The 26,390-nt window shown below is 53.6% G+C and overlaps 1 pseudogene; it reads left to right on the top strand.

The window, feature by feature from the left end:
- Window positions 1-24,312, top strand: part of LOC141243505 (sodium-dependent proline transporter-like) — a 67,247-nt pseudogene extending 42,935 nt beyond the window's left edge.
- Window positions 24,313-26,390: the final 2,078 nt, after the last annotated feature.

Genomic DNA, 26,390 nt, shown 5'->3' on the forward strand with positions numbered 1-26,390 from the left:
GAACGCAGCGGTCATCTGCATCTGCAGAGCGCCACGTGTCTGTCTCTATAGAGCGCAGCAGTCATCTGCATCTGCAGAGCGCCATGTATGACCACCTCTATAGAGCGCAGCGGTCATCTGCATCTGCAGAGCGCCATGTATGATCACCTCTATAGAACGCAGCGGTCATCTGCATCTGCAGAGCGCCACGTGTCTGTCTCTATAGAGCGCAGCGGTCATCTGCATCTGCAGAGCGCCACGTGTCTGTCTCTATAGAGCGCAGCGGTCATCTGCATCTGCAGAGCTCCATGTATGGCCGCCTCTATAGAGCGCAGCGGTCATCTGCATCTGCAGAGCGCCATGTATGGCCACATCTATAGAGCGCAGCGGTCATCTGCATCTGCAGAGCGCCATGTATGGCCACCTCTATAGAGCGCAGCAGTCATCTGCATCTGCAGAGCGCCACGTGTCTGTCTCTATAGAGCGCAGCAGTCATCTGCATCTGCAGAGCGCCATGTATGGCCGCCTCTATAGAGCGCAGCGGTCATCTGCATCTGCAGAGCGCCATGCATGATCACCTCTATAGAACGCAGCGGTCATCTGCATCTGCAGAGCGCCACGTGTCTGTCTCTATAGAGCGCAGCAGTCATCTGCATCTGCAGAGCGCCATGTATGACCACCTCTATAGAGCGCAGCGGTCATCTGCATCTGCAGAGCGCCATGTATGATCACCTCTATAGAACGCAGCGGTCATCTGCATCTGCAGAGCGCCACGTGTCTGTCTCTATAGAGCGCAGCGGTCATCTGCATCTGCAGAGCGCCACGTGTCTGTCTCTATAGAGCGCAGCGGTCATCTGCATCTGCAGAGCGCCATGTATGATCACCTCTATAAAGCGCAGCGGTCATCTGCATCTGCAGAGCGCCATGTATGACCACATCTATAGAGCGCAGCGGTCATCTGCATCTGCAGAGCGCCATGTATGGCCTCCTCTATAGAGCGCAGCGGTCATCTGCATCTGCAGAGCGCCATGTATGACCGCCTCTATAGAGCACAGCGGTCATCTGTATCTGCAGAGCGCCATGTATGGCCGCCTCTATAGAGCGCAGCGGTCATCTGTATCTGCAGAGCGCCATGAAAGGCCACCTCTATAGAGCGCAGCGGTCATCTGCATCTGCAGAGCGCCATGTATGGCCGCCTCTATACAGCGCAGCGGTCACCTGCAGAGTGCCATGTATGACCGCCTCTATAGAGCGCAGCGGTCACCTGCAGAGTGCCATGTATGGCCGCCTCTATAGAGCGCAGCGGCCACCTGCAGAGTGCCATGTATGGCCGCCTCTATAGAGCGCAGCGGTCACCTGCAGAGTGCCATGTATGGCCGCCTCTATAGAGCGCAGCGGTCACCTGCAGAGTGCCATGTATGGCCGCCTCTATAGAGCGCAGCGGTCATCTGCATCTGCAGAGCGCCATGTATGGCCGCCTCTATAGAGCGCAGCGGTCATCTGCAGAGCGCCATGTAAGGCCTCCTCTATAGAGCGCAGCTGTCATCTGCATCTGCAGAGCGCCATGTAAGGCCTCCTCTATAGAGCGCAGCTGTCATCTGCATCTGCAGAGCGCCATGTATGGCCGTCTCTATAGAGCGCAGCGGTCATCTGCATCTGCAGAGTGCCATGTATGACCGCCTCTATAGAGCACAGCGGTCATCTGCATCTGCAGAGCGCCATGTATGGCTGCCTCTATAGAGCGCAGCGGTCATCTGCATCTGCAGAGTGCCATGTATGACCACCTCTATAGAGCGCAGCGGTCATCTGCATCTGCAGAGCGCCATGTATGACCACCTCTATAGACCGCAGCGGTCATCTGCATCTGTAGAGCGCCACGTGTCTGTCTCTATAGAGTGCAGCGGTCGTCCGAATCTGCAGAGCGCCACGTGTCTGTCTCTATAGAGCGCAGCGGTCATCTGCATCTGCAGAGCGCCATGTATGGCCGCCTCTATAGAGCACAGCGGTCATCTGCATCTGCAGAGCGCCATGTATGACCACCTCTATAGAGCGCAGCGGTCATCTGCATCTGCAGAGCGCCATGTATGGCCGCCTCTATAGAGCGCAGCGGTCATCTGCATCTGCAGAGTGCCATGTATGTCCACCTCTATAGACCGCAGCGGTCATCTGCAGAGTGCCATGTAAGGCCGCCTCTATAGAGCGCAGCGGTCATCTGCATCTGTAGAGCGCCACGTGTCTGTCTCTATAGAGCGCAGCGGTCGTCCGAATCTGCAGAGCGCCACGTGTCTATCTCTATAGAGCGCAGCGGTCATCTGCATCTGCAGAGCGCCACGTGTCTGTCTCTATAGAGCGCAGCAGTCATCTGCATCTGTAGAGCGCCATGTATGGCCGCCTCTATAGAGCGCAGCGGTCATCTGCATCTGCAGAGCGCCACGTGTCTGTCTCTATAGAGCGCAGCGGTCATCTGCATCTGCAGAGCGCCATGTATGGCCGCCTCTATAGAGCGCAGCGGTCATCTGCATCTGCAGAGCGCCATGTAAGGCCACCTCTATAGAGCGCAGCGGTCATCTGCATCTGCAGAGCGCCATGTATGGCCGCCTCTATAGAGCGCAGCGGTCATCTGCATCTGCAGAGCGCCATGTATGGCCGCCTCTATAGAGCGCAGCGGTCATCTGCATCTGCAGAGCGCCATGTATGGCCACCTCTATAGAGCGCAGCAGTCATCTGCATCTGCAGAGTGCCATGTATGACCACCTCTATAGAGCGCAGCGGTCATCTGCATCTGCAGAGCGCCATGTATGGCCACCTCTGTAGAGCGCAGCGGTCATCTGCATCTGCAGAGCGCCATGTATGGCCACCTCTATAGAGCGCAGCAGTCATCTGCATCTGCAGAGTGCCATGTATGACCACCTCTATAGAGCGCAGCGGTCATCTGCATCTGCAGAGCGCCATGTATGGCTGCCTCTATAGAGCGCAGCGGTCATCTGCATCTGCAGAGCGCCATGTATACTGCTTTCTTGCAGGGCACAGTGTGCCCTGTCCCTATCGAGTGCTGTGTACTGTTTCCTACTCTTGCTTGTTCTGTATGTAACACTTCCCGTGAAATAACTCATTGCGCCCCCTGTGGTTGCAGTGAGAAGGTGCTGGGTGTTGTGCACAGTTCAGGCCTCAGTAATCCTGGCCCTGTGCGCTGGGAGCTCGCCCTGTGTTTGCTCGCCGCCTGGATAATCATCTTCCTCTGTATGATAAAGGGAATCCGCAGCTCTGGAAAGGTGAGAAGTCGCCCCGTTATCCGTCCCTCACCCCCCGTGCCTCCGCGCCGTTCTCACCACTACGCTCTGTACAGATTGTGTATTTTACAGCCACGTTTCCGTACTTTGTCATGGTCGTTCTCATCATCCGGGGAGCAACGCTGGAGGGGTCTATAGATGGCGTCCGATTCTACCTGTCTGCTGACTGGAAGAGGTTGCAGAGCGCTCAGGTACCTTCTACATTATATACAGCACATAGAGCGCTCAGGTACCTTCTACATTATATACAGCACATAGATCGCTCAGGTACCTTCTACATTATATACAGCACATAGAGCGCTCAGGTACCTCCTCTACATTATATACAGCACATAGATCGCTCAGGTACCTTCTACATTATATACAGCACATAGAGCGCTCAGGTACCTCCTCTACATTATATACAGAACATAGAGCTCTCAGATACCTCCTCTACATTATATACAGTCACATAGAGCTCTCAGGTACCACCTCTACATTATATACAGCACATAGAGCGCTCAGGTACCACCTCTACATTATATACAGCACATAGAGCGCTCAGGTACCTTCTACATTATATACAGCACATAGAGCGCTCAGGTACCTTCTACATTATATACAGCACATAGAGCGCTCAGGTACCTTCTACATTATATACAGAACATAGAGCGCTCAGGTACCTTCTACATTATATACAGCACATAGAGCGCTCAGGTACCTTCTACATTATATACAGAACATAGAGCGCTCAGGTACCTTCTACATTATATACAGCACATAGAGCGCTCAGGTACCTTCTACATTATATACAGCACATAGAGCGCTCAGGTACCTTCTACATTATATACAGCACATAGAGCGCTCAGATACCTCCTCTACATTATATACAGCACATAGAGCGCTCAGATACCTTCTACATTATATACAGCACATAGAGCGCTCAGGTACCTTCTACATTATATACAGCACATAGAGCGCTCAGATACCTCCTCTACATTATATACAGCACATAGATCGCTCAGGTACCTACTACATTATATACAGCACATAGAGCGCTCAGGTACCTCCTCTACATTATATACAGAACATAGAGCTCTCAGATACCTCCTCTACATTATATACAGTCACATAGAGCTCTCAGGTACCTTCTACATTATATACAGCACATAGAGCGCTCAGGTACCTTCTACATTATATACAGCACATAGAGCGCTCAGGTACCTTCTACATTATATACAGCACATAGAGCGCTCAGGTACCTTCTACATTATATACAGCACATAGAGCGCTCAGGTACCACCTCTACATTATATACAGCACATAGAGCGCTCAGGTACCTTCTACATTATATACAGCACATAGAGCGCTCAGGTACCTTCTACATTATATACAGCACATAGAGCGCTCAGGTACCTTCTACATTATATACAGCACATAGAGCACTCTGGTACCACCTCTACATTATATATAGTCACATAGAGCGCTCAGGTACCACCTCTACATTATATACAGTCACATAGAGCACTCGGGTACCACCTCTACATTATATACAGCACATAGAGCGCTCAGGTACCTTCTACATTATATACAGCATCTAGAGCGCTCAGATACCACCTCTACATTATATAGAGCACATAGAGCGCTCAGGTACCTTCTACATTATATAGAGCACTCAGGTACCACCTCTACATTACATACAGCACATAGAGCGCTCAGGTACCTTCTACATTATATACAGCACATAGAGCGCTCAGGTACCACCTCTACATTATATACAGTCACATAGAGTGCTCAGGTACCTCCTCTACATTATATACAGTCACATAGAGCGCTCAGGTACTTCCTCTACATTATATACAGCACATAGAGCGCTCAGGTACCACTTCTACATTATATACAGTACATAGAGCTCTCAGGTACCACCTCTACATTATATACAGCACATAGAGCGCTCAGGTACCACTTCTACATTGTATACAGTACATAGAGCTCTCAGGTACCACCTCTACATTATATACAGCACATAGAGCGCTCAGGTACCACTTCTACATTATATACAGTACATAGAGCTCTCAGGTACCACCTCTACATTATATACAGCACATAGAGCGCTCAGGTACCACTTCTACATTATATACAGTACATAGAGCTCTCAGGTACCACCTCTACATTATATACAGCACATAGAGCGCTCAGGTACCACCTCTACATTATATACAGCACATAGAGCGCTCAGGTACCACCTCTACATTATATACAGTCACATAGAGCACTCGGGTACTACCTCTACATTATATACAGTCACATAGAGCGCTCAGGTACCACCTCTACATTATATACAGCACATACAGCACTCGGGTACCACCTCTACATTATATACAGCACATAGAGTGCTCAGGTACCTTCTTCATTATATACAGCAGATAGAGCACTCAGGTACCTTCTACATTGTATACAGCACATAGAGCGCTCAGGTACCACCTCTACATTATATACAGCACATAGAGCGCTCAGGTACGTTCTACATTATATACAGTCACATAGAGCGCTCAGGTACCACCTCTACATTATATACAGCACATACAGCACTCGGGTACCACCTCTACATTATATACAGCACATAGAGCGCTCAGGTACCTTCTACATTATATACAGCACATAGAGCGCTCAGGTACCTTCTACATTATATACAGCACATAGAGCGCTCAGGTACCTTCTACATTATATACAGCACATAGAGCGCTCAGGTACCTTCTACATTATATACAGCACATAGAGCGCTCAGGTACCTTCTACATTATATACAGCACATAGAGCGCTCAGGTACCTTCTACATTATATACAGCACAGAGCGCTCAGGTACCTTCTACATTATATACAGCACATAGAGCGCTCAGATACCACCTCTACATTATATACAGTCACATAGAGCGCTCAGATACCACCTCTACATTATATACAGTCACATAGAGCGCTCAGATACCACCTCTACATTATATACAGTCACATAGAGCGCTCAGGTACCACCTCTACATTATATACAGCACATAGAGCGCTCAGGTACCTTCTACATTATATACAGCACATAGAGTGCTCAGATACCTCCTCTACATTATATACAGCACATAGATCGCTCAGGTACCTACTACATTATATACAGCACATAGAGCGCTCAGGTACCTCCTCTACATTATATACAGAACATAGAGCTCTCAGATACCTCCTCTACATTATATACAGTCACATAGAGCTCTCAGGTACCACCTCTACATTATATACAGCACATAGAGCGCTCAGATACCACCTCTACATTATATACAGCACATAGAGCGCTCAGATACCTCCTCTACATTATATACAGCACATAGAGCGCTCAGGTACCACTTCTACATTATATACAGTACATAGAGCTCTCAGGTACCACCTCTACATTATATACAGCACATAGAGCGCTCAGATACCACCTCTACATTATATACAGCACATAGAGCGCTCAGGTACCACCTCTACATTATATACAGTCACATAGAGCACTCGGGTACTACCTCTACATTATATACAGTCACATAGAGCGCTCAGGTACCACCTCTACATTATATACAGCACATACAGCACTCGGGTACCACCTCTACATTATATACAGCACATAGAGTGCTCAGGTACCTTCTTCATTATATACAGCAGATAGAGCGCTCAGGTACCTTCTACATTGTATACAGCACATAGAGCGCTCAGGTACCACCTCTACATTATATACAGCACATAGAGCGCTCAGGTACGTTCTACATTATATACAGTCATATAGAGCGCTCAGGTACCACCTCTACATTATATACAGCATCTAGAGCGCTCAGGTACCTTCTACATTATATACAGTACATAGAGCTCTCAGGTACCACCTCTACATTATATACAGTAACATAGAGCGCTCAGGTACCACCTCTACATTATATACAGCACATAGAGCGCTCAGGTACCTTCTACATTATATACAGCACATAGAGCGCTCAGGTACCTTCTACATTATATACAGCACATAGAGCGCTCAGGTACCTCCTCTACATTATATACAGCACATAGAGCGCTCAGGTACCACTTCTACATTATATACAGCACATAGAGCGCTCAGGTACCACTTCTACATTATATACAGTACATAGAGCGCTCAGGTACCACCTCTACATTATATACAGCACATAGAGCGCTCAGATACCACCTCTACATTATATACAGCACATAGAGCGCTCAGGTACCACCTCTACATTATATACAGTCACATAGAGCACTCGGGTACTACCTCTACATTATATACAGTCACATAGAGCGCTCAGGTACCACCTCTACATTATATACAGCACATACAGCACTCGGGTACCACCTCTACATTATATACAGCACATAGAGTGCTCAGGTACCTTCTTCATTATATACAGCAGATAGAGCGCTCAGGTACCTTCTACATTGTATACAGCACATAGAGCGCTCAGGTACCACCTCTACATTATATACAGCACATAGAGCGCTCAGGTACGTTCTACATTATATACAGTCATATAGAGCGCTCAGGTACCACCTCTACATTATATACAGCATCTAGAGCGCTCAGGTACCTTCTACATTATATACAGTACATAGAGCTCTCAGGTACCACCTCTACATTATATACAGTAACATAGAGCGCTCAGGTACCACCTCTACATTATATACAGCACATAGAGCGCTCATGTACCACCTCTACATTATATACAGCATACAGAGCGCTCAGGTACCTTCTCTACATTATATACAGTAACATAGAGCGCTCAGGTACCACCTCTACATTATATACAGCACATAGAGCGCTCAGGTGCCTTCTACATTATATAGAGCACTCAGGTACCACCTCTACATTATATACAGCACATAGAGCGCTCAGGTACCTCCTCTACATTATATACAGTCACATAGAGCGCTCAGGTACCACCTCTACATTATATACAGCACATAGAGCGCTCAGGTACCACCTCTACATTATATACAGCACATAGAGCGCTCAGGTACCACCTCTACATTATATACAGTACATAGAGCTCTCAGGTACCACCTCTACATTATATACAGTAACATAGAGCGCTCAGGTACCACCTCTACATTATATACAGCACATAGAGCACTCGGGTACCACCTCTACATTATATACAGTCACATAGAGCACTCGGGTACCACCTCTACATTATATACAGCACATAGAGCACTCGGGTACCACCTCTACATTATATACAGCACATAGAGCGCTCAGGTACCCTCTTCATTATATACAGCACATAGAGCGCTCAGGTACCTTCTACATTATATACAGCACATAGAGTGCTCAGGTACCACCTCTACATTATATACAGCACATAGAGCGCTCAGATACCACCTCTACATTATATACAGCACATAGAGCGCTCAGATACATTCTACATTATATACAGTCACATAGAGCGCTCAGGTACCATCTCTACATTATATACAGCATCTAGAGCGCTCAGGTACCTTCTACATTATATACAGTACATAGAGCTCTCAGGTACGTCCTCTACATTATATACAGTCACATAGAGCGCTCAGGTACCTCCTCTACATTATATACAGTCACATAGAGCGCTCAGGTACCACCTCTACATTATATACAGTCACATAGAGCACTCAGGTACCACCTCTACATTATATACAGTCACATAGAGCACTCAGGTACCTCCTCTACATTATATACAGTCACATAGAGCGCTCAGGTACCACCTCTAAATTATATACAGCACATAGAGCGCTCAGGTACCTCCTCTACATTATATACAGTCACATAGAGTGCTCAGGTACCACCTCTACATTATATACAGCACATAGAGCGCTCAGGTACCTCCTCTACATTATATACAGTCACATAGAGCGCTCAGGTACCACCTCTAAATTATATGCAGCACATAGAGCGCTCAGGTACCTCCTCTACATTATATACAGCACATAGAGCGCTCAGGTACCTTCTACATTATATACAGTCACGTAGAGCGCTCAGGTACCTTCTACATTATATACAGTCATATAGAGCGCTCAGGTACCACCTCTACATTATATACAGCACATAGAGCGCTCAGGTACCTCCTCTACATTATATACAGAACATAGAGCGCTCAGGTACCACCTCTACATTATATACAGCACATAGAGCGCTCAGGTACCCTCTACATTATATACAGCACATAGAGCGCTCAGGTACCTTCTACATTATATACAGCACATAGAGCGCTCAGGTACCTCCTCTACATTATATACAGTCACATAGAGTGCTCAGGTACCACCTCTACATTATATACAGCACATAGAGCGCTCAGGTACCTCCTCTACATTATATACAGTCACATAGAGCGCTCAGGTACCACCTCTAAATTATATGCAGCACATAGAGCGCTCAGGTACCTCCTCTACATTATATACAGCACATAGAGCGCTCAGGTACCTTCTACATTATATACAGTCACGTAGAGCGCTCAGGTACCTTCTACATTATATACAGTCATATAGAGCGCTCAGGTACCACCTCTACATTATATACAGCACATAGAGCGCTCAGGTACCTCCTCTACATTATATACAGAACATAGAGCGCTCAGGTACCACCTCTACATTATATACAGCACATAGAGCGCTCAGGTACCCTCTACATTATATACAGCACATAGAGCGCTCAGGTACCTTCTACATTATATACAGCACATAGAGCGCTCAGGTACCACCTCTACATTATATACAGTCACATAGAGCGCTCAGGTACCTCCTCTACATTATATGCAGTCACATAGAGCGCTCAGGTACCTCCTCTACATTATATACAGTCACATAGAGCGGTGAGATACCACCTCTAAATTATATACAGCACATAGAGCGCTCAGGTACCTCCTCTACATTATATACAGTCACATAGAGCGCTCAGGTACCACCTCTACATTATATACAGCACATAGAGCGCTCAGGTACCTCCTCTACATTATATACAGCACATAGAGCGCTCAGGTACCTTCTACATTATATACAGCACATAGAGCGCTCAGGTACCTCCTCTACATTATATACAGTCACATAGAGCGCTCAGGTACCACCTCTACATTATATACAGCACATAGAGCGCTCAGGTACCACCTCTACATTATATACAGCACATAGAGCGCTCAGGTCCCACCTCTACATTATATACAGTACATAGAGCTCTCAGGTACCACCTCTACATTATATACAGTAACATAGAGCGCTCAGGTACCACCTCTACATTATATACAGCACATAGAGCACTCGGGTACCACCTCTACATTATATACAGTCACATAGAGCACTCGGGTACCACCTCTACATTATATACAGCACATAGAGCGCTCAGGTACCACCTCTACATTATATACAGCACATAGAGCATTCCGGTACCACCTCTACATTATATACAGCACATAGAGCGCTCAGATACCACCTCTACATTATATACAGCACATAGAGCGCTCAGATACGTTCTACATTATATACAGTCACATAGAGCGCTCAGGTACCATCTCTACATTATATACAGCATCTAGAGCGCTCAGGTACCTTCTACATTATATACAGTACATAGAGCTCTCAGGTACGTCCTCTACATTATATACAGTCACATAGAGCGCTCAGGTACCTCCTCTACATTATATACAGTCACATAGAGCGCTCAGGTACCACCTCTACATTATATACAGTCACATAGAGCGCTCAGGTACCTCCTCTACATTATATACAGCACATAGAGCGCTCAGGTACCTCCTCTACATTATATACAGCACATAGAGCGCTCAGATACCACCTCTACATTATATACAGCACATAGAGCGCTCAGGTACCTCCTCTACATTATATACAGCACATAGAGCGCTCAGGTACCACCTCTACATTATATACAGTCACATAGAGCGCTCAGGTACCACCTCTACATTATATACAGTCACATAGAGTGCTCAGGTACCACCTCTACATTATATACAGCACATAGAGCGCTCAGGTACCTCCTCTACATTATATACAGTCACATAGAGCGCTCAGGTACCACCTCTACATTATATACAGTTACATAGAGCGCTCAGGTACCACCTCTACATTATATACAGTCACATAGAGCGCTCAGGTACCACCTCTACATTATATACAGTCACATAGAGCGCTCAGGTACCTCCTCTACATTATATACAGCACATAGAGCGCTCAGGTACCACCTCTACATTATATACAGCACATAGAGCGCTCAGGTACCTTCTACATTATATACAGTCACGTAGAGCGCTCAGGTACCAACTCTATGTTATATACACTACATACAGTAGCTTGCGAAAGTCTTCACCCCCCTCACCCTTTCCCTTTGGCTTTTTACATATATTGTTACATTACATCCTGTGTGTAAGTATTTCTGTAATCCGATTTGTGTGTGCTGCATCAGCTCTAAATGGTCAAAGGTGAAGACGTGAGAAATATCAGCATAAATTATATTTATGGGATCAAATAGGTGAAAATTGGCATGTGCATATATATTCCTTCATAAGTCCCATGCTTAGTGACAGGACGTCCCCCTGTGTGCAATCTAAGTGTCACATGTCAGTATATACACTTTACCTTTTCTGAAAGGCCACCGGGGCTGCAACACCACTAACCAAACACCATGAAGACCGAGGAGATCTCCAACCAACACCATGAAGACCGAGGAGATCTCCAACCAACACCATGAAGACCGAGGAGATCTCCAACCAACACCATGAAGACCGAGGAGATCTCCAACCAACACCATGAAGACCGAGGAGATCTCCAACCAACACCATGAAGACCGAGGAGATCTCCAACCAACACCATGAAGACCGAGGAGATCTCCAACCAACACCATGAAGACCGAGGAGATCTCCAACCAACACCATGAAGACCGAGGAGATCTCCAACCAACACCACTAAAAAAATAAAAAAAATAAAAAAAAAAATCTCCCAATCTCTGATGATCTCCGGAGCTCCATCAAATCCATTATTCTCAAATGGAAAGAACATGATACCACAACAAACCTGCCAAGAGAGGGCGCCACCAAAACTCTCAGCCCAAGCAAGGAGGGCATTAATCAGAGAGCACAGAGACCAAAGGTATCTCTGAAGGAGCAGCAGAGTTCCCAACAGAGACTGGTGTATCTATGTATCTATCCATACGACCACAATAAGCCGTACACTCCATAGAGGTGGCCTTTATGGAAGAGTGGGCAGAAAAAAGCCTTTACTTACACACAAAAATTGTGAGGCTCATTTTGGGTTTGCCAAAAGACATGTGCGAGACTCTCTAAATGTATGGAGGAAGATGCTGTGTTTTTAGATGAGAACAAAATGTTACTTTTTGTCACCAAGGTAAACGCTATGTCTGGCACCAAACCAACACAGCTTATCACCCCGCGAACACCATCCCCACAGTGAAACATGATGGCAGCATCATGCTGTGGGGATGTTTTTCAGCAGCAGGGACAGGGATAGTGGCCCGAGTCAAGGGGAAGATGGATGGTGCGTAATATGGGGATATTCTTGAGCAAAACCTGTTTGTCAGTGATTTGAGACTGGGACGGAGGTTCACCTTCCAACAAGACAATGACCCAAAGCATACTGCTAAAGCAACACTGGAGTGGTGTAAGGGGAAACGTGGAAATGTTCTGGAGCGGCCGAGTCACAGCCCAGACCTTAATCCTATGGAGAATCTGTGGTCAGACGTGAAGATCGCTGTTCACCAGAGGAAACATCGGACCTGAAGGAGCTGGAGCAGTTTTGTCTTGAGGAACGGGCAAAAATCCCAGTGGCCAGACGTGGAAAGCTCATAGAGACTTATCCAAAGTGACTGCAGCTGTAATTGCTGCAAAAGGAGGATCTACAAAGTACTGACTTTAGGGGGTGAATAGTTATGCACAATGAAGATTTCAGTTATTTTGTCCTATTTTGTTTTTTTTGCTTCACGATAAAAAGAAAATGAAATGTTCACAGTTGTCGGCACGTTCTCTACAGGAACTGGTGCAAACCCTCAAAAAAAAGCAGTGAAATTCCAGGTTATGAGGTAGCAAAACACAAAACATTCCAGAGGGGTGAATACTTTCACAAGCCACTGTAGAGCACTCGGGTACCACCGCTATGCTTTAGGCCTCCAGACTTGTGTGTTTCCGTCCTCTTGTGTGTAGTGATCTCTCGCTCGCTCCATGTTTGTGTCTCAGGTGTGGAACGACGCGGCGTCTCAGATCTTCTACTCTCTGGGCATCGGTTTCGGGGGGCTGCTCTCCATGGCCTCTTACAACAAGTTTGATAACAATGTGATCAGGTGAGGTCGCACTCCAGCTCCGGCCGTGGGGGGGCGATGGTGGATCCCGGACCCTCTGTAATACTCTGCAGAGCTGCTGAAGAAAGTGCTCATGATGGGGGGTGAGCTAAACTTGGCGACCGATTACATTACAGATAGGTCCGTACCTGTACTGTGTGGGGTATACAGTATATAGCACTGTATATAGCACTGTACGCCTGCGTCTACCCTCGGCTCCATTCACATTGTTGTGTCGTGCAGGGACACGCTGGTCATCGCCATCGGGAACTGCTGCACCAGCTTCTTTGCAGGATTTGCCATCTTTTCGGTGCTGGGTCACATGGCCTGGAAGAAGAAAGTTCCGGTGGGGGAGGTGGCGGACTCAGGTCAGTAATCGGGGGGTCCTCGGTATTTACCAATTGTGACCTCATCCACATAATGGTCCACGTGACCACCACATAGTCCTCCATCTAACAGGCCACATAACCCTCCGTCTTCCCCTACCAGGTCCGGGCCTGGCATTTGTCGCCTACCCAGAAGCCCTCGCTCTGCTGCCGGGCTCCATCTTCTGGTCCATCCTGTTTTTCCTGATGCTCTTCACTCTGGGAGTGGACACTTTGGTAAGTGACCCCCCTTGAGATGAACATCCGACCCCCCTGAGATGTACACCCGACCTCCTCCTGACAGCCGTCAGTCACCCAGTGTATCCTCCTCTCCATCTTCTACTGCTCTGCCTGTGTAAGTCCTCATGAAACAGCAGGCACTGGATGAGCAGAGCTATAGATCCCTCTGGGATGAAGCAGGGATCTGTGAGAGAATGCTGCACCACAAGTCCCAGCACAGGCGGAGTGTATTGTTACCCCCGCAGTGGGAGGATCCCGCATCTCATCCTCTGCTGTTCTTCTTCTCGTCAGTTTGGAAACATGGAGGGGATCACGACCGCCGTCCTGGACGAGTTCCCGTCTCTGCGCGAGTGGAAGCGGAAGATTCTCTTCCTGGCCGGACTCTGCTTCTTCTTCTATCTAATGGGGCTCCTGCTCGTCACTGATGTAAGACCCCCCCCAATACTGTCACCCCCCCCAGGACTGACACCCCCACAATATTATCAACCCGAAGCATTAATGGTATCACAAGATCGGGCTGCAACTGTCTGGGGTCTGCCCCAACTAGTGAGACCCCCTCCGATACCGAGACTCCTCACCCCCGATAATAACCATTCCCAAATAATGGCCCCTTCCAATATGGAAGGGGCCATTATTCCAAAATTGCCCTATTCCAAGTCTAAGACCCCTACAATAGTGACACCCCAAACCATGAGAGCTATATGATGGGGAGACGACCCTGAAATGGAAGAAGTAGCGGAAAGGTGTGTAATGGGGACGCCCCAAACTGGTGAGGTATTGGGGAGTGCGATGGTCTCCTGCAGAGAGAATCGGGGGCCCGGGCACCATACTGAGGTGTTCTCTCTTCACAGGGCGGCATTTACTGGTTCACCCTCATAGACTCCTACAGCACAAGCTTCGGCCTCATCATCATCACCCTTTTCATGTGTCTCGGGATCGCCTTCTTCTACGGTAAGTTTCACTGTGCTCACAGCAGCAGCACAGAGTACTTCAGCATAACAATGTGCTGATATTACGAAAGGTCACAGACTGAGGGTTATATTACTGGCCCACAAATATAGAGCTCAGCCGAGAAAGTAACTGATAATAGGGGAATACGCTGCTGTCAGTCTCCTCCAGCCTGTCCAGTGTCCTCCCCCTTCCTCCAGCCTGTCCAGCGTCCTCCCCCTTCCTCCAGCCTGTCCAGCGTCCTCCTCCTTCCTCCAGCCTGTCCAGCGTCCTCCCCCTTCCTCCAGCCTGTCCAGCGTCCTCCCCCTTCCTCCAGCCTGTCCAGCGTCCTCCCCCTTCCTCCAGCCTGTCCAGCGTCCTCCCCCTTCCTCCAGCCTGTCCAGCGTTCTCCCCCTTCCTTCAGCCTGTCCAGCGTCCTCCCCCTTCCTCCAGCCTGTCCAGCGTCCTCCCCCTTCCTCCAGCCTGTCCAGCGTCCTCCCCCTTCCTCCAGCCTGTCCAGCGTCCTCCCCCTTCCTTCAGCCTGTCCAGCGTCCTCCCCCCTTCCTCCAGCCTGTCCAGCGTCCTCCCCCTTCCTTCAGCCTGTCCAGCGTCCTCCCCCTTCCTCCAGCCTGTCCAGCGTCCTCCCCCTTCCTCCAGCCTGTCCAGCGTCCTCCCCCTTCCTCCAGCCTGTCCAGCGTCCTCCCCCTTCCTTCAGCCTGTCCAGCGTCCTCCCCCTTCCTTCAGCCTGTCCAGCGTCCTCCCCCTTCCTCCAGCCTGTCCAGCGTCCTCCCCCTTCCTCCAGCCTGTCCAGCGTCCTCCCCCTTCCTCCAGCCTGTCCAGCGTCCTCCCCCTTCCTCCAGCCTGTCCAGCGTCCTCCCCTTTCCTCCAGCCTGTCCAGCGTCCTCCCCCTTCCTCCAGCCTGTCCAGCGTCCTCCCCCTTCCTCCAGCCTGTCCAGCGTCCTCCCCCTTCCTCCAGCCTGTCCAGCGTCCTCCCCCTTCCTCCAGCCTGTCCAGCGTCCTCCCCCTTCCTCCAGCCTGTCCAGCGTCCTCCCCCTTCCTCCAGCCTGTCCAGCGTCCTCCCCCTTCCTTCAGCCTGTCCAGCGTCCTCCCCCTTCCTTCAGCCTGTCCAGCGTCCTCCCCCTTCCTTCAGCCTGTCCAGCGTCCTCCCCCTTCCTTCAGCCTGTCCAGCGTCCTCCCCCTTCCTCCAGCCTGTCCAGCGTCCTCCCCCTTCCTCCAGCCTGTCCAGCGTCCTCCCCCTTCCTCCAGCCTGTCCAGCGTCCTCCCCCTTCCTCCAGCCTGTCCAGCGTCCTCCTCCTCCTAACAACCCCTCCCAACCCCTCTTGATGTCTCCTCACGACGATGATTCCTTCTCCTGACCACTTCTCTCGACGACTCTCAACTCCCAATGACTCCTACCACTCCTGACTACGACTCCTCCTCCTGATGACGACTCCCTATCCTGACAACTTCTGAAGACTCCTCCCACTCCTCCGGACTCCTCCTCCTCCGGACTCCTCACTTTTCCTTCTCCTGACTCCTCACTTCTCCACTTTTCCTCCTCCTGACTCCTCACTTCTCCAGTTTTCCTCCTCCTGACTCCTCACTTCTCCACTTTTCCTCCTCCTGACTCCTCACTTCTCCACTTTTCCTCCTCCTGACTCCTCACTTTTCCTCCTCACTTCTCCACTTTTCCTCCTCCTGACTCCTCACTTCTCCTCCTCCTGACTCCTCACTTCTCCTCCTCCTGACTCCTCACTTCTCCTCCTCCTGACTCCTCACTTCTCCTCCTCCTGACTCCTCACTTCTCCTCCTCCTGACTCCTCACTTCTCCTCCTCCTCCTGACTCCTCACTTCTCCTCCTCCTGACTCCTCACTTCTCCTCCTCCTGACTCCTCACTTCTCCTCCTCCTGACTCCTCACTTCTCCTCCTCCTGACTCCTCACTTCTCCTTCTCCTCCTCCTGACTCCTCACTTCTCCTTCTCCTCCTCCTGACTCCTCACTTCTCCTTCTCCTCCTCCTGACTCCTCACTTCTCCTCCTCCTGACTCCTCACTTCTCCTCCTCCTGACTCCTCACTTCTCCTCCTCCTGACTCCTCACTTCTCCTCCTCCTCCTCCTGACTCCTCACTTCTCCTCCTCCTCCTCCTGACTCCTCACTTCTCCTTCTCCTCCTCCTCCTGACTCCTCACTTCTCCTTCTCCTCCTCCTCCTGACTCCTCACTTCTCCTTCTCCTCCTCCTGACTCCTCACTTCTCCTCCTCCTGACTCCTCACTTCTCCTTCTTCTCCTCCTCCTCCTCCTGACTCCTCACTTCTCCTTCTTCTCCTCCTCCTCCTCCTGACTCCTCACTTCTCCTTCTTCTTCTCCTCCTCCTGACTCCTCACTTCTCCTTCTTCTTCTCCTCCTCCTGACTCCTCACTTCTCCTTCTTCTTCTCCTCCTCCTGACTCCTCACTTCTCCTTCTTCTTCTCCTCCTCCTGACTCCTCACTTCTCCTTCTTCTTCTCCTCCTCCTGACTCCTCACTTCTCCTTCTTCTTCTCCTCCTCCTGACTCCTCACTTCTTCTTCTCCTCCTCCTGACTCCTCACTTCTCCTCCCCCTCCTCCTCCTGACTCCTCACTTCTCCTCCTCCCCCTCCTGACTCCTCACTTCTCCTCCTCCTCCTCCTCCTGACTCCTCACTTCTCCTCCTCCTCCTCCTCACTTCTCCTCCTCCTCCTCCTCACTTCTCCTCCTCCTCACTTCTCCTCCTCCTCCTGACTCCTCACTTCTCCTTTTCCTCCTCCTGACACCTCACTTCTCCACTTCTCCTCCTCCTGACTCCTCCTGACTCCTCACTTCTCCTTCTCCTCCTCCTGACTCCTCACTTCTCCTTCTCCTCCTCCTGACTCCTCACTTCTCCTTCTCCTCCTCCTGACTCCTCACTTCTCCTTCTCCTCCTCCTGACTCCTCACTTCTCCTGACTCCTCACTTCTCCTCCTCCTGACTCCTCACTTCTCCTCCTCCTGACTCCTCACTTCTCCTCCTCCTGACTCCTCACTTCTCCTCCTCCTGACTCCTCACTTCTCCTCCTCCTGACTCCTCACTTCTCCTCACTTCTCCTCCTCCTGACTCCTCACTTCTCCTTCTCCTCCTCCTGACTCCTCACTTCTCCTTCTCCTCCTCCTGACTCCTCACTTCTCCTTCTCCTGACTCCTCACTTCTCCTTCTCCTGACTCCTCACTTCTCCTTCTCCTGACTCCTCACTTCTCCTCCTCCTGACTCCTCACTTCTCCTCCTCCTGACTCCTCACTTCTCCTCCTCCTGACTCCTCACTTCTCCTCCTCCTGACTCCTCACTTCTCCTCCTCCTGACTCCTCACTTCTCCTCCTCCTGACTCCTCACTTCTCCTCCTCCTGACTCCTCACTTCTCCTCCTCCTGACTCCTCACTTCTCCTCCTCCTGACTCCTCCTCCTCCTGACTCCTCACTTCTCCTCCTCCTGACTCCTCACTTCTCCTCCTCCTGACTCCTCACTTCTCCTCCTCCTGACTCCTCACTTCTCCTCCTCCTGACTCCTCACTTCTCCTCCTCCTGACTCCTCACTTCTCCTCCTCCTCCTCCTCCTGACTCCTCACTTCTCCTCCTCCTGACTCCTCACTTCTCCTCCTCCTGACTCCTCACTTCTCCTCCTCCTCCTCCTCCTGACTCCTCACTTCTCCTTCTCCTCCTCCTCCTCCTGACTCCTCACTTCTCCTTCTCCTCCTCCTCCTGACTCCTCACTTCTCCTTCTCCTCCTCCTGACTCCTCACTTCTCCTCCTCCTGACTCCTCACTTCTCCTTCTTCTTCTCCTCCTCCTGACTCCTCACTTCTCCTTCTTCTTCTCCTCCTCCTGACTCCTCACTTCTCCTTCTTCTCCTCCTCCTGACTCCTCACTTCTCCTTCTTCTCCTCCTCCTGACTCCTCACTTCTCCTCCTCCTCCTCCTCCTGACTCCTCACTTCTCCTCCTGACTCCTCACTTCTCCTCCTCCTCCTGACTCCTCACTTCTCCTTCTTCTCCTCCTCCTGACTCCTCACTTCTCCTCCTCCTCCTCCTCCTCCTCCTGACTCCTCACTTCTCCTCCTCCTCCTCCTCCTCCTGACTCCTCACTTCTCCTCCTCCCCCTCCTCCTCCTGACTCCTCACTTCTCCTCCTGACTCCTCACTTCTCCTCCTCCTCCTGACTCCTCACTTCTCCTCCTCCTCCTCCTGACTCCTCACTTCTCCTTCTCCTCCTCCTGACTCCTCACTTCTCCTTTTCCTCCTCCTGACACCTCACTTCTCCACTTCTCCTCCTCCTGACTCCTCACTTATCCTTCTTCTCCTTCTCCTGACTCCTCACTTCTCCTTCTTCTTCTTCTTCTCCTCCTCCTGACTCCTCACTTCTCCTCCTCCTCCTGACTCCTCACTTCTCCTCCTCCTCCTCCTGACTCCTCACTTCTCCTCCTCCTCCTGACTCCTCACTTCTCCTCCTCCTCCTCCTCCTCCTGACTCCTCACTTCTCCTCCTCCTCCTCCTCCTCCTCCTCCTGACTCCTCACTTCTCCTCCTCCTCCTCCTCCTCCTGACTCCTCACTTCTCCTCCTCCTCCTCCTCCTGACTCCTCACTTCTCCTCCTCCTCTTCCTGACTCCTCACTTCTCCTCCTCCTCCTCCTCCTCCTCCTCCTCCTCCTGACTCCTCACTTCTCCTTCTCCTCCTCCTGACTCCTCACTTCTCCTTCTCCTCCTCCTCCTCCTGACTCCTCACTTCTCCTTCTCCTCCTCCTCCTGACTCCTCACTTCTCCTTCTCCTCCTCCTGACTCCTCACTTCTCCTCCTCCTGACTCCTCACTTCTCCTTCTTCTCCTCCTCCTCCTCCTGACTCCTCACTTCTCCTTCTTCTTCTCCTCCTCCTGACTCCTCACTTCTCCTTCTTCTTCTCCTCCTCCTGACTCCTCACTTCTCCTTCTTCTTCTCCTCCTCCTGACTCCTCACTTCTCCTTCTTCTTCTCCTCCTCCTGACTCCTCACTTCTCCTTCTTCTTCTCCTCCTCCTGACTCCTCACTTCTCCTTCTTCTTCTCCTCCTCCTGACTCCTCACTTCTCCTTCTTCTTCTTCTCCTCCTCCTGACTCCTCACTTCTCCTTCTTCTTCTCCTCCTCCTGACTCCTCACTTCTCCTTCTTCTTCTCCTCCTCCTGACTCCTCACTTCTCCTCCTCCTCCTCCTGACTCCTCACTTCTCCTCCTCCTCCTCCTCCTCCTGACTCCTCACTTCTCCTCCTCCTCCTCCTGACTCCTCACTTCTCCTCCTCCTCCTCCTGACTCCTCACTTCTCCTCCTCCTCCTCCTCCTCCTGACTCCTCACTTCTCCTTCTCCTCCTCCTGACTCCTCACTTCTCCTTTTCCTCCTCCTGACACCTCACTTCTCCACTTCTCCTCCTCCTGACTCCTCACTTATCCTTCTTCTCCTTCTCCTGACTCCTCACTTCTCCTTCTTCTCCTCCTCCTGACTCCTCACTTCTCCTTCTTCTTCTTCTCCTCCTCCTGACTCCTTTCTACCTTTTATCTTGTCCTTCCTCCAAAGACATACTGATAGGACTGTAGATTGTGAGCCCCGATGGGGACAGTGAAGATAATGTCTGTAAACTGTCTGAATTGTAAAGCGCTGCGGAATATGTTGGCGCTATATCAATAATAATAATCTTTTTAAGGGAAATGGTCCATACTCTGCCGCTGTGCCCGGTGCGGCCTCCATCCTGTGGTGTCTCTGTACACAGTGGGAGGAGCTGGGCCTCCCGCAGCACAGAGTGTTTCAGGAGAGGAGAGCTGTAAATACTCTGTACTGCTGGACATTTACTAAAATGTTTTTCTGATTTCTTCAGGTGTGAACCAGTTCTGCCAGGATATTATAGACATGATCTGCAGATGCCCCCCATGGTGCACCAAGCTCCTCCTGTACTTCAAGGCATGCTGGGTATTCTGCACCCCCGTCCTGCTGCTGGTGAGTGACCGCTGTACGTGGCTCTGCGCTGTATACACGGACCTGCGTACGTGGCTCTGCGCTGTATACACGGACCTGCGTACGTGGCTCTGCGCTGTATACACGGACCTGCGTACGTGGCTCTGAGCTGTATACACGGACCTGCGTACGTGGCTCTGCGCTGTATACACGGACCTGCGTACGTGGCTCTGCGCTGTATACACGGACCTGCGTACGTGGCTCTGCGCTGTATACACGGACCTGCGTACGTGGCTCTGCGCTGTATACACGGACCTGCGTACGTGGCTCTGCGCTGTATACACGGACCTGCGTACGTGGCTCTGCGCTGTATACACGGACCTGCGTACGTGGCTCTGCGCTGTATACACGGACCTGCGTACGTGGCTCTGCGCTGTATACACGGACCTGCGTACGTGGCTCTGCGCTGTATACACGGACCTGCGTACGTGGCTCTGCGCTGTATACACGGACCTGCGTACGTGGCTCTGTGCTGTATAGACGGACCTCTGTACGCGGCTCTGTGCTGTATAGACGGACCTCTGTACGTGGCTCTGCGCTGTATACAAGGACCTGCGTACGCGGCTCTGCGCTGTATACAAGGACCTCTGTACGCGGCTCTGCGCTGTATACAAGGACCTCTGTGCGCGGCTCTGCGCCCTGTATAGACGGACCGCTGTACGCGGCTCTGCGCCCTGTATGGGGCGGCCTGTGGAGGCGGCTCTGCGCCCTGTATGGGGCGGCCTGTGGAGGCGGCTCTGCGCCCTGTATACGCGGCTCTGCGCCCTGTATGGGGCGGCCTGTGGACGCGGCTCTGCGCCCTGTATACGCGGCTCTGCGCCCTGTATACGCGGCTCTGCGCCCTGTATGGGGCGGCCTGTGGACGCGGCTCTGCGCCCTGTATGGGGCGGCCTGTGGACGCGGCTCTGCGCCCTGTATGGGGCGGCCTGTGGACGCGGCTCTGCGCCCTGTATGGGGCGGCCTGTGGACGCGGCTCTGCGCCCTGTATGGGGCGGCCTGTGGACGCGGCTCTGCGCCCTGTATGGGGCGGCCTGTGGACGCGGCTCTGCGCCCTGTATGGGGCGGCCTGTGGACGCGGCTCTGCGCCCTGTATGGGGCGGCCTGTGGACGCGGCTCTGCGCCCTGTATGGGGCGGCCTGTGGACGCGGCTCTGCGCCCTGTATGGGGCGGCCTGTGGACGCGGCTCTGCGCCCTGTATGGGGCGGCCTGTGGACGCGGCTCTGCGCCCTGTATGGGGCGGCCTGTGGACGCGGCTCTGCGCCCTGTATGGGGCGGCCTGTGGACGCGGCTCTGCGCCCTGTATGGGGCGGCCTGTGGACGCGGCTCTGCGCCTGTATACGCGGCTCTGCGCCCTGTATGGGGCGGCCTGTGGACGCGGCTCTGCGCCCTGTATACGCGGCTCTGCGCCCTGTATGGGGCGGCCTGTGGACGCGGCTCTGCGCCCTGTATGGGGCGGCCTCTGGACGCGGCTCTGCGGCCTGTGGACGCGGCTCTGCGCCCTGTATGGGGCGGCCTCTGGACGCGGCTCTGCGCCCTGTATACGCGGCTCTGCGCCCTGTATGGGGCGGCCTCTGGACGCGGCTCTGCGCCCTGTATACGCGGCTCTGCGCCCTGTATGGGGCGGCCTCTGGACGCGGCTCTGCGCCCTGTATACGCGGCTCTGCGCCCTGTATGGGGCGGCCTGTGGACGCAGCTCTGCGCCCTGTATAGGGCGGTTTCTGTACAATCTAATATTTGTTCGTCTTGTGCTCCCCTCTGCTGGTGAATGTAATACTGCCGGTACAATGACTTCCCTCTAGTGGTCCGACCTGAACACTGCACCTTGTCTGCCTGCCCTTTTCTTATGTTTTTCTTTGCAGTTTATTCTTTTCTACATCTTCATGGAAATGTACAACACCCCCCTCCACTACGGCCACTATGAGTACCCCCGCTGGGGCAAGGGTCTGGGGGTCTGCATGGGGACCTTGTGCTGCATCCAGATCCCATCTGGGCCGGAGTCGCCATCTTCCAACAGTCGGGGACGCTGCTTGATGTGAGCAATTATGGTGATCTTCAGAAAGTGTCATATTCCACACTCCTCCCGGAGTGTCATTGTGTCCTTATCCTCGTCCCGCCGCCTCTCCCTCTCGTCGTCGCATCCTCGTCCCACCGCCTCTCTCCCCCTCGTCGGCGCGTCCTTCGGCCCACCGCCTCTCTCCCCCTCGTCGGCGCGTCCTTCGGCCCACCGCCTCTCTCCCCCTCGTCGGCGCGTCCTTCGGCCCACCGCCTCTCTCCCCCTCGTCGGCGCGTCCTTCGGCCCCACCGCCTCTCTCCCCCTCGTCGGCGCATCCTTCGGCCCACCGCCTCTCTCCCCTCGTCGGCGCGTCCTTCGGCCCACCGCCTCTCTCCCCCTCGTCGGCGCGTCCTTCGGCCCACCGCCTCTCTCCCCCTCGTCGGCGCGTCCTTCGCCCGCCGCCTCTCTCTCCCTCGTCGTCGCGTCCTAGTCGCGCCGCCTCTCTCCCCCTCGTCAGCGTGTCCTCGTCCCACCGCCTCTCCCCTCATCAGCGCATCCTCATCCCGCAGTCTCTCTTCCCCCTCGTTGTCGAGTCCTTCATCCCGCCGCCTCTTCCTCTCGTCGGCGCATCCTTGTCCCGCTGTCTCTCTCCCCCTCGTCGTCGCGTCCTCGTCCCGTCGCTTCTCCCCCTCGTCGGCGCGTCCTTCGTCCCGCCGCCTCTTCCCCTCGTCGGCGCGTCCTTCATCCCGCCCCTCTTCTCCTCGTCGGCACGTCCTTCATCCCGCCGCCTCTTCCCCTCGTCGGCGCGTCCTTCATCCTACCGCCTCTTCCCCTCGTCGGCGCATCCTTGTCCCGCGATCTCTCTCCGCGTCGTCGCGTCCTCATCCCGTCGCTTCTCCCCCTCGTTGGCGCGTCCTTCGTCCCGCCGCCTCTTCCCCTCGTCGACGCGTCCTTCATCCCACCGCCTCTTCCTCTCGTCGGCGCCTCCTTGTCCCGCCATCTCTCTCCCCCTCGTCGTCGCGTCCTCGTCCCGTCGCTTCTCCCCCTCGTCGGCGCGTCCTTCATCCCGCCGCCTCTTCCCCTCGTCGGCACGTCCTTCGTCCCGCCGCCTCTCCCCTCGTCGGCACGTTCTTCATCCCGCCGCCTCTTCCCCTCGTCGGCGCATCTAGTCCCGCCGTCTCTCTCCCCCTCGTCATCGCGTCCTCGTCCCGCCACTTCTCTACCCTCGTCGTCGCGTCCTTCGTCCCGCCGCCTCTTCCCCTCGTCGGCGCGTTCTTCGTCCCGCCGCCTCTTCCCCTCGTCGGCGCGTCCTTCGTCCGCCGCCTCTTTCCCTCGTCGACGCGTCCTTCATCCCACCGCCTCTTCCTCTCGTCGGCGCTCCTTGTCCGCCATCTCTCTCCCCCTCGTCGTCGCGTCCTCGTCCCGTCGCTTCTCCCCCTCGTCGGCGCGTCCTTCATCCCGCCGCCTCTTCTCCTCGTCGGCACGTCCTTCATCCCGCCGCCTCTTCTCCTCGTCGGCACGTCCTTCATCCCGCCGCCTCTTCCCCTTGTCGGCACGTCCTTCATCCCGCCGCTTCTTCTTCTCGTCGGCACTCCTTCGTCCCGCCGCCTCTTCCCCTCGTCGGCGCATCCTAGTCCCGCCGTCTCTCTCCCCCTCGTCGTCGCGTCCTTCGTCCCTCCGCCTCTTTGTCCCGTCGGCACGTCCTTCATCCCGCCGCCTCTTCCCCTCGTCGGCGCATCCTAGTCCCGCAGTCTCTCTCCTTCCCCCTCGTTGTCGAGTCCTTCATCCCGCCGCCTCTTCCTCTTGTCGGCGCATCCTTGTCCCGCTGTCTCTCTCCCACTCGTCGTCGCGTCCTCGTCCCGTCGCTTCTCCCCCTCGTCGGCGCGTCCTTCGTCCCACCGCCTCTTCCCCTCGTCGGCCGCGTCCGTCATCCCGCCCTCTCTCCTCGTCGGCACGTCCTTCATCCCGCCGCCTCTTCCCCTCGTCGGCGCGTCCTTCATCCTACCGCCTCTTCCCCTCGTCGGCGCATCCTTGTCCCGCGATCTCTCTCCGCGTCGTCGCGTCCTCATCCCGTCGCTTCTCCCCTCGTCGGCGCGTCCTTCGTCCCGCCGCCTCTTCCCCTCGTTGACGCGTCCTTCATCCCACCGCCTCTTCCTCTCGTCGGCGCCTCCTTGTCCCGCCATCTCTCTCCCCCTCGTCGTCGCGTCCTCGTCCCGTCGCTTCTCCCCCTCGTCGGCGCGTCCTTCGTCCCGCCGCCTCTTCCCCTCGTCGGCACGTCCTTCGTCCCGCCGCCTCTTCCCCTCGTCGGCACGTCCTTCGTCCCGCCGCCTCTTCCCCTCGTCGGCACGTCCTTCATCCCCCGCTCCCTCTTCCCCTCGTCGGCGCATCCTAGTCCCGCGTCTCTCTCTCGCCCTCGTCGTCGCGTCCTCGTCCCGCCGCTTCTCTACCTCGTCTCGCGTCCTTCGTCCCGCCGCCTCTTCCCCTCGTCGGCGCGTCCTTCGTCCCGCCGCCTCTTCCCTCGTCGGCGCGTCCTTCGTCCCGCCGCCTCTTTCCCTCGTCGACGCGTCCTTCATCCCACCGCCTCTTCCTCTCGTCGGCGCCTCCTTGTCCCGCCATCTCTCTCCCCCTCGTCGTCGCGTCCTCGTCCCGTCGCTTCTCCCCCTCGTCGGCGCGTCCTTCATCCCGCCGCCTCTTCTCCTCGTCGGCACGTCCTTCATCCCGCCGCCTCTTCTCCTCGTCGGCACGTCCTTCATCCCGCCGCCTCTTCCCCTTGTCGGCACGTCCTTCATCCCGCCGCCTCTTCTTCTCGTCGGCACGTCCTTCGTCCCGCCGCCTCTTCCCCTCGTCGGCGCATCCTAGTCCCGCCATCTCTCTCCCCCTCGTCGTCGCGTCCTTCGTCCCTCCGCCTCTTTGTCCCGTCGGCACGTCCTTCATCCCGCCACCTCTTCCCCTCGTCGGCGCATCCTAGTCCCGCCGTCTCTCTCCCCCTCGTCGGCGCGTCCTTCGTCCCGCCACCTCTTCCCCTCGTCGGCGCGTCCTTCGTCCCGTCGGCGCATCCTCGTCCCACCGTCTCTGTCCCCCTCGTCGTCGCATCCTCGTCCCGCCGCTTCTCCCCCTCGTCGGCGCGTCCTTCGTCCCGCCACCTCTTCCCCTCGTCGGCGCGTCCTTCGTCCCGCCACCTCTTCCCCTCGTCGGCACGTCCTTCATCCCGCCGCCTCTTCCCCTCGTCGGCACGTCCTCCTCTTCC

The sequence above is a fragment of the Phyllobates terribilis genome, unplaced genomic scaffold (assembly GCF_046119375.1).
Source record: "Phyllobates terribilis strain yellow unplaced genomic scaffold, ASM4611937v1 Scaffold_2__4_contigs__length_985480577, whole genome shotgun sequence".
Classification (NCBI taxonomy): domain Eukaryota; kingdom Metazoa; phylum Chordata; class Amphibia; order Anura; family Dendrobatidae; genus Phyllobates; species Phyllobates terribilis.